The 16,881-nt window shown below is 36.0% G+C and overlaps 1 pseudogene; it reads right to left on the bottom strand.

The window, feature by feature from the left end:
- Window positions 1-10,098, bottom strand: part of LOC149544472 (uncharacterized) — a 31,168-nt pseudogene extending 21,070 nt beyond the window's left edge.
- Window positions 10,099-16,881: the final 6,783 nt, after the last annotated feature.

The following is a 16,881-nucleotide window of genomic DNA, read 5'->3' as shown; positions in this document are numbered from 1 at the left end:
CATCTCCACTAGAATTTTTCCTTGGCTAGAGTTTCCCTAGTTAACAAAATATAGTGTTATGTGTTGCATTATTTTATGGTTGTGTTTACTGTTCTACATAATCAGTTTGCTTTCATATGCAAGTTATACCTATTTGTTAATGATATCCATAATTGGGCAAAAGTTTGTGAAATACTGATTCACCCTCCTCTCTCAGTATTTCCTATGTCTAGCACAAACACACACACAAAGTTGTATGTATATACAAATGTGTCGATAGAGAGAGAGCTCTAATGTTTTTATATTGTCAAAATGGTAATAGGTTATTATATAACTATAGATGCATAAAAATACATAATGATATGATTCTTTTCTTATGTTCAAAATTTTATATTTTTTAATCTTTAAACTTAGTGACACCCATGCCAACTAAAAAGTAACACGCTTCTTACTATGTTAATGGATGAGGGAAAATGGGGCTTTTTTCACATCGCTACTTTTTGACATATCATGATCTTGCTAGCATGCACACATGCACACACACAATGCTTGTGTGTGTGTGTGTGTGTGTGTGTGTGTGAGAGAGAGAGAGAGAGAGAGAGAGAGAGAGAGAGAGAGAGAGAGAGAGAGAGAGAGAGAGAGAGAGAGAGCTAATTTTTTTATATTGTCAAAATAGTAATAGGTTATTACATAATTATTCATGCATACAAATACATAGTGATATGATTCTTTTCTTGTGTTCAAAATTATGATTTTTTAAATCTTTAAACTATAACTTAATTGGAATCTCATCAAGTAAAAGTCTCCCAAAAGCATTCAAAGAAAAGTAGAAGTGGGTGATTATTAATTGATATTAAGGAATATAAAATGTGTAGCATGATAGATTAACCATTCACAAAAAAAAAATATTCTCATCTTAAAAAAAAATCTACCTAAAGTATAGTTTAAAGAAATATAATTGTTGATGACTAAAATTACAATTTGATCCTATGAGCATATGACTAGGAATTTATTGGACAACAAATTTTCATATAAATAGATCTATACACAATACACTTGCACTAGTGTTAGCTTCATTAATATCTAGTGCCTAAACAAATTAATGTGTCTATGTTTGTCTATTTATATATCTAGATATGATATTGAAAAGAGATGGGCAATTCTAGCTAGTAATTCAATCTGATCCAACAACTCTTTATACAAAACTAGACTATGAATGAACCAAAGGTATTATGTTTTACTAAACTTAATTAGACAGAGCCAAATAACCCAATTTCTATTCATTTATTGTATAAGAGATGGATTGATTGATTTATATGTATGTTAATTAAGATTATGGTGTGTATGAATATAGAAAATTATTTAAATTGAATTGCAAATACAAATAAAGTTAGAAAAATGCACAAAAATGAAATAAGGATACAAATGTGGGTTTGTGGGTACAAGTGGCCTACAAGTTTGGACACCATTGTCTAGTATAGAAGGTGTCTTAATATGGAAACTGTTAAGTAGCTAGTCTCAATGTAGAGGACTAAGGCACTGGATATTTTTATGTAGATTTCTTCTCGAACATTCACTATAACAATTTGTCTCATATATCTTTATATTTGACATATTTCTAAAACGAAAAATATATTAATTGTGATTGATGTAAGTTTAAATAATATATAATAACATATAATTAATAAATAAAAATAAAAAATCACTAAAAATTTAAGTAAAATAATTATATAATTACCCCATATCATACAATAAAACTTATCAAATATGCATAGCTTTGTTTTACATATTAGATTGTTACAAACTCATAATGGACATGTTTACTTTGAAAACAAAAACATGTCTTACATATATGACACATCAAATTGCTTACATCATCAATAACACCAATAATTTCGAGGGTTTTTGATGTTTACAAAGTTGCAATGGCCATATTCGAACAGAAAAATTTGTCCAAATACTAACCCAACCCCATACAACGACAGCTACTTTTGCCTAATTTCTTTTTATACATCGATCAATAGCTAAAATCAGCTCATCATAAAAATTGAAGACTCTCTTTCTCACCCTCTTATTGAAAGTCAATAATCCGATCACAATAGACAATCCCAAACCATAACTCAATCCAAGTCCAACTACCCATTAGATGTGGATAGAGTTCACAATAATGAATATAAAATAATAAATGACACAATTTACAAGGGAACCATATGGCAGACTCCTCCTAGCACTTCTTACTCTTGAACTAGGGCTTTCTCAATCACTTGATTACACACACTTCCAATCCTAGCAATGAATTCACCTTCATATGTACATTGTTTAATGTCTCCAATCAGAAAATAAACCCCTTGTTTGGGTAGAATCTCTATCTTGTTTAATTTTGCACATGCTTGGTTAGTAATATATCATACATGTTAGATTAAATCTTTCCATGAGTATCAGGCCTTCATCCTCATGGAAAGATCTCCATTTCCTTTAAAACCTACTGCAACAAATAAATAATTAAAAGAAATCTACTGGTTCTGTAACAGAGATGACAACAACCTATAATAACATGAAACTTATCAACAATGTACTTGGAATGATGAAGAAAACCTTATTAATGTATTTGTAGAGCCAACCAATCAGTTTGCGGACCACAATATGTAATTTGAGTTGCAGAATATCTAAGTTTATTATTGCTGTTTACTAGTCCGTACATACCAGTCTTTCAATATTCTCCTACTCTTACATCAGAGACTCTTTCCAATTTATAAGACACCCTATAATAACTGACTCCAACCAACTATCATTGTTGAGTTGGATATTTTAAAACTATTACAAACTAAACTTCCCTCTAAACCAGTCGTTACCTTTTTTTATTTAATGTTTGAACTTGAAAAGCCATACAATGGTTTTATTAAACATTAAACTCTTTTTTATACCTAAACCTATCTTGAAGACCTAATATTATTTTAGCATCATTATAGGTTCCAAGACTGCCCAATTGATTTGATGACCTTGTTTATACATTCCTTCTTTCTAATTTGTTTTGAGGATCTTTGCGGTCTTTATAATCTTCAATTGTGGCTTGAATATTTGAGGTGCTCCTACACCATACTTCCCACCATAAAAGGAACTCTTGCCCCAAGAGTTGACCTGTGATCCATTGTTCCTTGCTCCCATTTGCTGCTGCTTAGGGGTGGAATTATTCCTCAAAGTGATCTACTCCATCCTGGTTCCTGCAGTCACACACCAAGATTTAGATACATAAATATTTGGGTTAGACTGTCCTCTTGCTTGATAGTATTGCTGCTGCACATTAGACTAATGGAAAGTCTTTATTTGTCTCTACTCTATCATCATATCACCTTCATCTGTCTGCCCTCTTAGAGGACACTTCATTGCTCCAACCAAAACAAAAGGTTGTTCAACTAACCCTGCCACCCTTGGATTGTCCTGCCTCTTAGCTTGGCATTGCTTCCAACCAGTATCATAATGTGGAGTACCTTGATCCTGCACTAGAATATCTCTACCAAAACACATCAATATAGTTTCCTTATGACTCCTCACTAGTGGATGTAACTTATACTTCACCTTTCCTTGTTGAACTACATATGTATTTTCATAGCCATTATGCATGACTCTCCTTGAACATTGCCAAGAGCTTCCCAAAATGAGATGCCCACAAGTCATGTGCATGACATCACATAGTACCTTGTCCCTATAACTCCCAACTAAAAAATCAAGCATCACTTGATCCTTAACCCAAAAATTCTGATTCTTATTGACCCAAGTAGCATAATAGGGAGCAACATGTGCAAAGTTTTCAAATTCAATTTCTTAACAACTTCATAAGATAACATATTATTACTTGCCCTTGAATCAATTATAAACTTGCATACCTTGCCTTGAATGAGACAATTTGATCTAAATATGCTTGGATCTTTTGGTATTTGATTGCTTCTTCCCATCAGTAAGCACTCTCCTTCTTCTAGAAGAAGTTCAATGGGTTCATTCTGCTCATCCTTTCTAGGCTCTTCATCAACCAAGTTTACTCTTCTCTCTCTCCCTTTGTCTTCCTGCCACTTCGGACATTGAAAGGATTGATGGCCTACTTCATTACAAGTGAAGCATCTTCCTGTGAACACTCCACTTCCTCTTCCTCCATTTCTTCCACCTCTATAACCCCCTCTTGATTCTGAAAATATTTTGTCCTTATCCTTATCATTGCTACTCTGAAAATTAGTAGTACCTCTTCCCCCTCTTCCTCTCATGGAAGATCCACCTCTATTGCTGCTCTGCTTTTTTGATCTCCTTCTTAGCTTCTCTTTAGCCCTCAAGGCTAACTGATAACATTCATCAACTGACCTTGGGGTAGCAAGACTAAGTTCATCCGAGATATTGAACCTTAGTCCCCCCATATACCTTGCAATCTTTTCTTCCATCTCTTCATCATGATCCACCCTAATATCAATCTTGTCAAATTCCTTAGTGTACTTTTGTACATCCATCTCCTTTCACCTGAAATCCCTCATTTTCTTGTACAACTGTACTCTATAATCCTTTGGCAAAAATTTTGCCTTCATTTTGTCCACCATAGTATACCAAGATGCGATCTTGGGTCTACCATTCTTCCATCTGTCTGCTTGGATGCAATCCCACCACAACAAAGCATGTCCCTTCAACCTGGACTTTGCTATCTTCACTTTTTCCTTCTCTTCTATCCCTTCACACTCAAAGCAATTTTCCATTGCACCGAACCAATCTATTAGTTCTTCATCATCCATCTTTCCTCCATACATAGGTAAGTCTGTCCTTACCCTTTTATCTTCATTTCTTATGGCTTTTTCCAACTTAGCCATTCTTACTTCCTCAAGGTCCTTTTCTTCTTCTTTGGGTTCTTCTTCCTCTTCTTCATCTCCGACTTCTTCATCCAATCTAATGCTCTTATCTTTCTTCTCTAGTGCTGATAGCCTCTCCATCATGGACTTTATCGATCTATCTTTTTCAACATTCTCTTTGTCCCTTTGTTCTAATGATGCCCTTAACTTTTTGTTATCTGCCACTTGTTCTTTCACTATCTTTGCCAACTCCATATTTGTCAACATTAATGACAAAAAAAATGGTATTTGCATTTAAAATATGAAGATGATGTAAACTAATGAAATGTGTAGAATTGTATGAATTTTATGCCTATAATTTTTATTATTTTTTTGACTAAGAGTTTATTCATTTTATTTTATTTTGAAGTCCCTTTTTTAACTGTAAAAAATATAGGATGTAGTTCCCGTCAAACAAGTATGTGCAAATCATCTTTTTTTGTTATGATTTGAAAATATTTTATAGATGACATGTATAGCTAGTGCACAAAAAAAGAAATAATTATTTTTGATGTATATTTTTTTTGTTATAAGTACTCAAGTTCGACCTTGTCAGAATCCAACAGTTTTTTCCTCCCGTCAAAACTTCCCTATCAAATCTATACCTTCTTGAAAAAAAATTACATATTCATGAAGAGGATTCTCTCCTCTAGTGATAAATATATATTTTTTATTTTTTTGATATGATTTACTATTTTTTTTCATTTTTTGAGAGAGCATCTTCTCAAATGTTGAAATATCGACTTATAATATTTTTAGATTATAACATATTATAACTAATCAAAACACTCAAAAATTTATATAATGATGATATTGAATCTGAAATCTATAAAAGGGTATTTTTAATTTTTTTTAAAAATTGAGTTTTGATAGAGAAATGAGATTTGACCAAAACAGGTTTTTGTATCACAAACGGTGACACAGATATATGCTTTTACCCCAACCTTGTAGGAATATCTTCTTCTCCTTTAGACATGGTTTCTTGATCAACTTGGTACAAGAATCTACTATAGGGTTACTCCTCTCAGGATAGTTCAACTACAAGGGCTCACTAAGGGATTCAAGAACCAACTTTGCAAGACCAATTATGCTTCCACAAGACCTTTCCCTCGCTCTAATACTAATTTGGTGTGGAGAGAGTTCACAATAATGAATATAAAATAATAAATGACACAATTTACAAGGGAACCATATGGCAGACTCCTCCTAGCACTTCTTACTCTTGAACTAGGCTTTCTCAATCACTTGATTACACACACTTCCAATCTCAACAATCAATTCACCTTCACATGTACATTGTTTAATGTCTCCAATCAGCAAATAAACCCCTTGTTTGGGTAGAATCTCCATTTTGTTTAATTTTGCACATGCTTGGTTAGTAATATATCATACATGTTAGATTAAATCTTTCCATGAGTATCAGGCCTTCATCCTCATGGAAAGATCTCCATTTCCTTTAAAACCTACTGCAACAAATAAATAATTAAAAAAAATCTACTGGTTCTGCAACAGACGTGACAACAACCTATAATAACATGAAACTGATCAACAATGTACTTGGAATGATGAAGAAAACTTTATTAATGTATTTGTAGAGCCAACCAATCAGTTTGCGGACCACAATATGTAATTTGAGTTGCAGAATATCTAAGTTTATTATTGCTGTTTACCAATCCGTACATACTAGTCTTTCAATATTCTCCTCCTCTTACATCAGAGACTCTTTCTAATTTATAAGACACCCTATAATAACTGACTCCAACCAACTATCATCGTTGAGTTGGGTATTTTAAAACTATTACAAACTAAACTTCCCTCTAAACCAGTCGTTACCTTTTTTTATTTAATGTTTGAACTTGAAAAGCCATACAATGGTTTAATTAAACATTAAACTCTTTTTTATACCTAAACCTATCTTGAAGACCTAATATTATTTTAGCATCATTATAAATTCCAAGACTGCCCAATTGATTTGATGACCTTGTTTATACATTCCTTCTTTCTGATTTGTTTTGAAGATCTTTGCGATCTTTATAATCTTCAACTGTGGCTTGAATATTTGTGGTGCTCCTGCACCACCATCCTACCATTTCATCATCTGAATTCTCTGTTTGACCCTTTGTCTCTATATTTGTGCAGTTGCTATAGTCAGTAGAGTTGTTGGGCCCCGTTTGGTTACTGGAAGATGAGGGCCAAAATCGGGTTATCAGGAGTAAAACCAGGTTTTGCAAAAGAAGTTTGGTGTTTGGTTGGTTAAAATCATAACCTGGTTTTCAATTTCATCTTCCAATTTTGGTCAAAAATTGGAAGAAGTTTCTTCCAACAAAAAGGTGGAATTTGAAATTAAAACCAGGTTTTGAATTTTATGACAGTTTTTTTAATAATATTGTGGGGTCCACGGTATATTCATCTTCCGTGTCAACCAAACGGACCATTAGCTTTCCAAACCACAAAACCAGGTTTTCGAAAACCTGGTTATAAGATAACCTAGTTATAGCACAAATTGATCTTCCCCAACCAAACGGGGCATTGCAAACTGCTGTATTGCTAAATGGAATCCCACTTAGCTTAGGATTACCAAAGTAGGACGACTCCCCAAAGGTTAGGAACTGCCCTCCAAGGGGTACTTTTCCTTCTAACATGTTGTAAGACAGATTCAATATCTGCAAATAACTCAGCAACTGAAGTTCTAAGGGAATTTTTCCATTCAACCTGTTTAGCGAGAGGTCCGGAGACTCTAGCTGCTTCATTCCTCCCATTATTTTCGGGATTCGGCCACTGAGATGATTTCTTGAAAAGTTAAGGGTTTTCAAGCCCTCAAGGGATCCCAGTTTGAGAGGAATGTTCCCCGATAAATTGTTGTTTGAAAGATCAATACATTTAAGAATGAAAAGAACTTTCTCAAAATCGGCATCCCGACCTTTCCAGGAAATTGCAACTTTATTTGTGTATATTGTGTTATCTGAAGTAAGCTTTTCCAAATTGTTTGGATTACTCTGCGATGCACTGACCATTGAAAGCAAGTTTGTAAGGTTGCTTGGAATGGGTCCTGAAAGGTGGTTGCCAGACAGATCCAGAATTTGAAGACTTGGAAGCCCAATTATCTGGCGTGGGATACTGCCATGAAAACGATTGGACCTTAGCACCAACACATGCAGTTGTGATAGCTCTCCAATCCAGTGGGGGATGGCGCCGTCGAAGTCATTATTTCCCAAATCCAGTACTTGCAGAGAGCCGCATTTTGAAATGGACGAGGGAAGAACTCCTCTCAACTGATTCCCAGACAGCTTCAATGTATGCAACTCTTTCAGGTTTCCCCATTCTGCTTGCATTTTACCTTCGAGATGATTATCCGCCATATCTAGAACACCGAGAGAAGAACAGCGCCTTGTAAAGTGAGGAGGAATCATGTTGCTCAGCATATTACTTGAGAGGTCAAGGACCTGCAATTCTGAAGTGCAAATAGAATCTGGAATAGCTCCACTGATATTATTCGTAGACAAGGATAAGAACCACACATTTGAAAGATATGCACCCATATGAGCAGGAATAGAACCATTAAACCGATTCATCGACAGGTCCAGCAGATGAGCATCAGGTGGAAGAGGAATAGAACCATCTAAGCTGTTATTGTGCAGATCCAGATACGAAACAGTCATGGATGTTAGTCTAGATGGTAATGACCCTGTTAGCCGATTGCAACTAAGGTTCAAATAGAAAAGGCTGGGTAAGTCCCATATCCATGATGGAATATCTGTTGCGATACTGTTGGCAGATAGATCCAGCTCTTCAGTAATACTGGGTCACTAGAAACGACGGAATTCTATCTAACTTGCAGGAAGACAGTCGCAGAGTCCTGAGCTTTTTAAACTGTGGAAACCATGCTGAATCAGTAGTCACGATCAGGTGATTATCGGAAAGGAACAGATCTTCAAGCCTAGTGGGATTATCGAAGAGAGAAAGGGAAATGGAGTCACTTAAATTGTTGGAGTTGAGCCAAAGGTGTTTTAAACTAACAAGATTTGAAATTGTGCGTGGAATCGGGCCACTAAACTGGTTCTGACGGAGGTCAAGATATGAAAGGGAAGAAAGAGATCCCAACGAAGGTGGGATTGGTCCTGCTAACTTGTTATAGAACAGATCCAGATAAACAAGTTTGGAAAGATTGGAGATGGAAAGAGGAATTTCACCTTGAATGCTAGTATTGAACAGACGAAGAGTCTCCAAGGATGACATATTACCAATAGCAGATGGAATTTTGCCCTCCACAGCTGTCCGTGAAAGAACAATGCTGGTTAGTGATAGAGAGACTTGTCGCTCAATGAAAGAAATGTCTCCTCCAAGATTGTAATTGTCAGAGAGATCAAGCGAGAGCAAGTGGGCGGTCACATTTTCAAACCAAGCAGGAATCTTCCCAGACAAAGAATTCAGTGAAAGGTCGAGATGGAGGAGAGAAGTGAGATTGAGCAGGGAATTGGTAATGGGTCCACTAAGCCCACAGTCAGACATGCTGAGTTTTTGAAGGTTGTGTAGCCTGCCAACAGCTTCACCTCACGCTTTGCTCACAGATATCTTCACTCCACCAACAGACAGGTATTTCAAGCTCACCAGATTTGTTAAGCTTTCCAAACTCACATCAAAATCACCATAACCAGCATCTGACAAATCTAGAAAAGTGAATTTCTTAAACAATCCAATATGTGGAGAGATGTTACCTTGGAAGTAGTTCTCACTGAGATCGAGGTGTTCCAATTGTGGAAGTTCAAACATGGATGAATTTATGCGAACATCTAACTCGTATCCTGCCAAATCGAGTCGAGAGACGTGGTCAGTGCGGAGGTTACAACTGACTCCACTCCAAGTGCAGCAATTGAATCCCTTCCAAGAAGTAAGAATATTATCCTCATCTACAACTGCTGCCCTGAAGTCCAGTAGAAGATTTCTTTCAGTGAAAGGGCACGCAATTGCCGGATAAGCGAGGAAACAGAAGAGACTACATGACATTGTTATCATTACAAGCGCAACTCTGTCATATGAAAGCGTAGATTCCATGTCTTCGGCAAACCAAAATGCGTGTATCTTATTCTTCAATGAAAAGAGCCGATCAGAAATCAGGGAAGATTATAGGTAGAGGGAGTGCCGTGTGGAATGGATTAATGATAGTGTCGTGTGGAATGGATTAATGGTAGTGCCCTGTATTGTTGGAGGACTAGAGAAGTAAACAGAGTTATAGTTTGTCATCTGCGATGTTGAATTGAAACGTTAATAAATTTTGTCTCAGTGTCAATGAATGAATGGAAAAGTCAACCGCAATTAATTTTGTTAGCTTCTGTTCTCGATCAATGAATAGAAAAGTATCAATGATTAGAATGGAAGTAGTGAATTGTATTATCTTCTAAGTCATTTCTAAATTCTAAATTAGCAGGTTCAAAGGTTCGCTTTCTTTCTTTGTATTTGACTGATGCAAATGAGTGGCCTATACACTATATTTTTTGTTTTATTCAATGAAAGGAAAAGTATACAATGATATTATTACTATTTTTAAATGTTCACTGAATCTTTTAATAAAAAATAATTTTATTAGGTATATCATTAATAAATATATAGAAACGCTCATGTCCACTCACTCAATCAAGGGTATTAAGTATACTATTAAATTTATGGAAAAATGGCATCCTTACAATCATATCTATTATATTATTTTCTATGTATAATTGAATAAATGGAAATATGTTAAAGTTCACACCCACACAATAATTTGTACCATCATTTTTGTTATTTTTTAAGCTATGGATAAATTGGATGTTAATTATGCATACTAATTACTAGGCCCTCCTTGTAAACTTAATCCATACTTAATATATATTCAAAAGTTCTAAAATTTTATATTCATAAATTTATATAGAAACCCATTTTTCATTATAGGGATAAATTGGGTGTTAGTTATACATATTAATTACTAGACCCTCCTTATAAACTCATTCCATACTTAATATATATTCAAAGGTTCTAAAATTGAAACCATTTTTCATTGTAAGTTATTATTATATGTTAGATTAACTACTTTCATAAGAAAACTTGTAATTTTTATAGTGATTTAAATATAAGTGTTTAAAATTAAAAGTTTAAGTTTTAAATGAGGATGTTATTGGTTCTTGTCAATAAGAGACTATACAACATGCTAATAATTTGTAGTTAATTTTATATTTTAAAAAATAGTAAAAAATCACTTTTCTCTTTCTAACTAATATTTATAAGTCATCTTTAAATTTAAAATCTGATGGTTTAATTGTTCCTCTCTTTTAACTAATGCAAATGTTGTGCTAGTGGTCATCTATCTAGACAATAAATTTTTGTTGTATTATTAAATGAGAGGAAAAGTACATACTGATATTATTGTTATTATTTATATACAATTGAATCATTTGAAAAATAATGATCGTATATACACACAATGATTTTTATGATTTTTCTATTGGATTAAGTTACAAGATTACAATGAGTACATTTTCATAGCCACACAATCGTATCTACGATTTTCTAGGGGATGGGAGTGTGTGTGTGTGAGAGAGAGAGAGAGAGAGAGAGAGAGAGAGAGAGAGAGAGAGAGAGAGAGAGAGAGAGAGAGAGAGAAGGGCATGACAATGTGTGTATTTGAGAGAGAGTGGGGGTGGGAGAGAGAGAGAAGGGGATGGGAGTATGTATGTGTGTGAGAGAGAGTAGAGGACAAGAGAGAGAGTAGGTGATGGGAGAGAGATATAGAGAGAGTAGGGGATGGGGGGAGAGAGAGAGAGAGAGAGGGAGAGAGGGAGAGTAGGGGATGGAAGAGAGAGAAGGGGATGGGAGTGTGTTTGTGTCTGAAAGAAAGAGAGTAGGGGATGAGAGAGTGAGAGAGAGTAGGGGTTAGGAGAGAGAGAGAGAGAGTGAGAGAGACTAGGGGATGGGAAAGAGGGAGAGGGAGTGAGAGAGAGAGAGAGAGAGAGAGAGAGAGAGAGAGTAGGGGATGGGAGTGTGTGTGTGTGTGTGAGAGAGAGAGAGAGAGAGAGAGAGAGAGAGAGAGAGAGAGAGAGAGACAAGAGGATGGGAGAGAGAGTAGATAGTGGGGGAGAGAGAGATAGAGAGAGAGTAGGTGATGGGAGACAGAGAGTAGGGGAATGGGGGAGAGAGAGTAGGGAGAGGGAGAGAGAGAGAGTAGGGGAATAGGAGTGTGTTTGTGTGTAAGAGAGAGAGTAGGGGATGGGAGAGAGAGTGAGAGAGAGAGAGTAGGGGTTAGGAGAGAGAAAGTGAGAGAGGGAGTAGGGGATGGGAGAGAGGGAGAGTGTGAGAGAGTAGGGGGTGGGAGAGAGAGAGAGAGAGAGAGAGAGAGAGAGAGAGTAGGGGATGTGAGTGTGTGTGTGAGAGAGAGTAGGGGTTGGGTGAGAGAGAGAGGGAGAGAGAGAGAGTAGGGAGAGAGAGAGTAAGGGATGGGAGAGAGAGAGAGTGAGAGAGAGAGTAGGGGTGTGGGAGAGAGAAAGTAGGGGATGGGAGAGAAGAGAGAGAGTGAGTGAGTGAGAGAGAGAAGAGGATGGGAGGGTGTGTTTATGAGAGAGAGTAGAGGATGAGAGAGGGAGAGTGAGAGAGATTAGGGGATGGGAGAGAGAGAGTATGCGATGTAATGCAGAGAGCACAACTAAGAAGCTTCAAATGGGCTTCCCACTCTTGAAATCAACCAACTGGCTATCAAATATTTAACCTTATTACAAGGTTTCAGCACATACTAATCCTCCAGTGGATCAAAGAAATATGCTCTCCAACTTCACCAAGAATCCAAGGACAAAGAACCAAACTTGCCCACTTTATGGGGTTTGCACCAATCTCCCACAACTAGGTCAATACTAGGAAAACACCCTAGAAGCTTGTCCCAAGGGTTATAAGATATTAAATGGTCTTAGGGAACCTATTTACCATAGACTACACCATTGGTTTGAATCATATGCTTGCACAAAGCCTCAAACCCCGATTTGGCCTAGTAGCCTTGTGAGCCCCTTTTAGCCCTCCTGAAATGGCTTTTTGGATCTAATTTCAAAATGTTTCAAAAAATACCATAAAAAAATTAGGTTTTTGAATTTACTTTTCAAAGTTACTTCAAACCCCAAAGCACCAAGTTCGAGCCTCACTCTAGCATTTTGCAACACAAACCTAAGTGATCAAGTTAGGCTTGATTTACAAAACAACTAGTAGGAAACAGGTTCATGGGAATGAACTCAATACTCAAGAATGAATGGCAACACTAAAATAACTTATTTCCAAATGTTCAGTGCTTCAACAAGTCCCAAAGTTATGTCATTCACAAATTGGCACACTACAAGAGGTCAAATCCTTCATGGTACTTGACCTAGGGCTTGATTGGAAAAATCACAAAACACATCCTCCAGTTTCGAAACCCTGGAATATTCAAAAGGACCCTACTAAATACCATTTCCCAAGTGGCCATGAAATTACAACCAAGGAAATTGTAGTTAGAGGCCCATTTTTCCTATGTGCACGGAATGCTGTCCTCAAAACCAGTTTCACTAAAAATGCAATAACTTGAGTTAGAAAACATGTAGAATGATGAGACCAAAAGTGAAAGAAATCTAATTCAAAGATATATCTCGAAAATCCATCAGATCTATTCTAAAAGTCCATACAGTTCATACAACATGCAAACGACAACAAAATGACTCCAAAATTGAATTTCTTTCTTTGCAACTTCTTCCAATCTATACATTAATGTCCTCCAAACCTAAAAAATAAGGTATATATATCTCCTATGTCTATTTTAATGGTTACAACCAATATTCTAATAGTTAGAACCCTTTTCTCACTCAAATTGCAAATTTGACCAACTCTTAAACTTTCAACAATGCAACTTGGCACAAAAAGTGCAATTTTTACATTTTTCACTTGATTCCACTTCTAGGACTTGGAAAAGGTTCGAACATACCAAAAATGAACTAAAAAAACCTAATCCTAAGCTTTCTTGACCAAAAACATTAAAAAGCCTAAATTTTCCTAATGAGCAACTTTTTCTTATAAATTGCATAAAGTGCCTTAAGCATACAAAATGGCATCTTTCTTTGACAACCATGAACTTCTCATCCAAGGTTTGTTTATTCTAGCCTAAGTGGGTAAAGAAACAAAACATGAAAACTAAAATATAAACCAATTGCCTTGGTGCTCTACACCATACTCCCTAGGTGAAAAGAAACTCAAGTCTCTTGAGTTGGAATGTCCTCAAGTCTGCTCCCAAGCTTGATGATGTCGTTCTCTGAAAGCCAACTTGCATCCTCTATTGGTTTATGTTCCCACTTGATCGAGTATCCATAATATCATTTCCTCCTTGTCTTTTGTGTTTTCCTTTTTCCCAAAATAGCTTCAATGGTAAGTTTAGGCACTTGTGGCAGTTCTTGTAGTAAATTTGATTATTCTCACTGCTACATTGCCTCAACTTCCTCATTATCCTTTGGACCCTTAAATGCATAGATGTCTTCCACATTAAAGATAGGAGAGATCCATATACCAATAGGCAAGTCAATGTGATAGGCATTGGTGCCACATTTCTTCAAAATTTTGAATGGTCCTCTCTTCTTCATCATTAACTTAGTATACCTCTCCCTTGGCATTCTCTCCTTCCTTAGGTTAATCATTACTAGATCCTCTACTTGAAAATGTGAGTCCCTTCTCTTCTTATTAGCATGCACCTTATACTTTCTTGCTAAAAGGTCCAACTTATTCTTAACTTGTTGATGAATGTCCTTCATAACCTCTACAAAATCCTTTTCTTGTGCACTCCTCTTGTGACTATCTCCCAAGTCTCCCAACTCCAAGACTCCTCTTGGATGACCTCTATATACAATTTGAAATGGATTTAAACCTATACTTCTATTCACTGAATCATTATATTAGAATTGAGCCTATGGAAGAACAACATCCCAAGCAACTCCATGTTCTTTGGTTAGACATCTCAGTAGGTTCCCTAATGACCTATTGATAACTTCAGTTTGGCCATTTGATTAGGGATGGTATACTGAAGAAAATGATAGTTGTGTGCCCAACCTCTTCCATAATGTTCTCCAAAAATGTCTAAGAAATTTAGAATCTCTATTAGACACAATGTTCAATGGTAATCCATGGAGTCTAACAACTTCCTTAAAGAAGATACCAGCTATGTGAGAAGCATCATGAGTTTGTTTACAAGGTAGAAAGTGAGCCATCTTAGAGAACCTATCAACAACAACAAATATGCTATCAAATCCACTTTTACTCCTAGGCAACCCCATGACAAAGTCCATGCTGATGGAGTCCCATGGCTTAGTGGGTGTAGGTAAGGGAGTATATAGTCCAACATTTGATGATCTCCCTTTGGCTTTTTGACAAATAATGCAGCATTCTACAAACTTCTTAATATCTACCTGCATCTTTGGCCAATAGAAAAATCTTCTAACCTGCTGTAAAGTCTTATCAATTCCAAAGTGTCCTACAAGATTCCCACAATTTTTTTCTTTGACAATATTCTCCCTAATGGATCCTTTAGCTACACAAAGCTAATTACCTTTAAATAATAATCCATCTTGTAATATAAACTCAAAAAAATTAGTATGATACCTTTCATTCATTGTTTGAAAAACCTCATATGCCTCCTTGAAGTCTTCATCTACTGCATACATGTTCTTCATGGCTTCAATACCAATACTACTCACTTGAATTTCTTTTACTATCAAATTCCTCCTGCTAAGGGCATTTGCAACTTTGTTTGTTGTCCCCTTCTTGTGTTTTATGGAGAAAGTATAAGCTTGGATGAATTCCATCCACTTCATGTGCCTATGGTTCAAATTTTCCTATTGATTCAAGAAGCTAAGAGCTTGATTATTAGTAAAAACAATAAATTCTTTGGGCAAGAGATAATGCCTCCACTTTCTCAAGCACTAAACCAAAGCATACATTTCTAAATCATAAGTTGAATACTTTTGTTTAGCTTCATTTATATTTTCACTAAAGAAGGATATAGGCCTCCCTTCTTGGCTTAACACTCCTCCTATTGGCTTGTTACTAGCATTACATTCCACTGTGAACACCTTGCGAAAATTAGGTAATGCTAAGATTGGTTGCTCTGCAACTCTCCTCTTAAGATACTCAAATGACTTATTTGCCTCATTAGTCCATACAAATTTACATTTTCTCCTCCCTTTTATAGTATCAGTCATAAGGGCACAAACACCACCAAAGTTCACAAATTTTCTATAAAAACTTGCAAGACCATGAATTTTTTTTTCCAGTGGTTATCCTAAATGTAGGCCAATTCAGAATTGCTTCTACCTTGGATGGATCCATCTTTAACTAATTTTTGGAAATGATGAACCTAAGGAACACCAACTCTTCTTGCAAAAATGAACACTTCTCCAAATTTATCTTCAATTGCTCCTTATGTAACCCTTTCAAGGACTAACTCCAAATGCCTTAGGTGCTCTTGACTACTCTTGTTGAAAACAAGAATGTCATCCAGATAAACAACACAAAATCTGTTAATAAAAGGCTTTAAGACTTCATTCATAAGTCTCATAAATGTGCTAGGTGCATTAGATAGGCCAAATGGCATCACAAGCCATTCATATAGTCCCTCATTTTTCTTGAAGGTTGTTTCCCATTCATCACCTTCCCTTATCCTAATTTGATGGTAATAACTCTTTAAGTCCATCTTTGAATAGTGACTTACACTTGTGAGACAATCCAAAAGATCTTCAATTCATGGCATTGGGAACCTATATCTAATAGCTATCTTGTTAATGGCTCTAGAATCTATACATAGCCTCCATGTACCTTCCTTTTTAGGAGCTAGTATGATAGGTATTGCCCAAGGACTAACACTCTTCCTTATGAAGCCCTTGGCCAACAATTCTTCAATTTGTCTTGCTAATTCTGCATTTTGTTTAGAGGTAAGCTTGTAGGCTTCCTTATTAGGTAGTGTAGCACCTGGTATCAAGTCTATGCAATGGCTTATATCCCTTTTTAGTGGCAAACA

Source organism: Cupressus sempervirens, chromosome 8, assembly GCF_028749045.1.
Source record: "Cupressus sempervirens isolate cs-2001-9-10 chromosome 8, ASM2874904v1, whole genome shotgun sequence".
Taxonomy (NCBI): Eukaryota; Viridiplantae; Streptophyta; class Pinopsida; order Cupressales; family Cupressaceae; genus Cupressus; species Cupressus sempervirens.
This window is presented reverse-complemented; position numbering and strand designations above follow the sequence as displayed.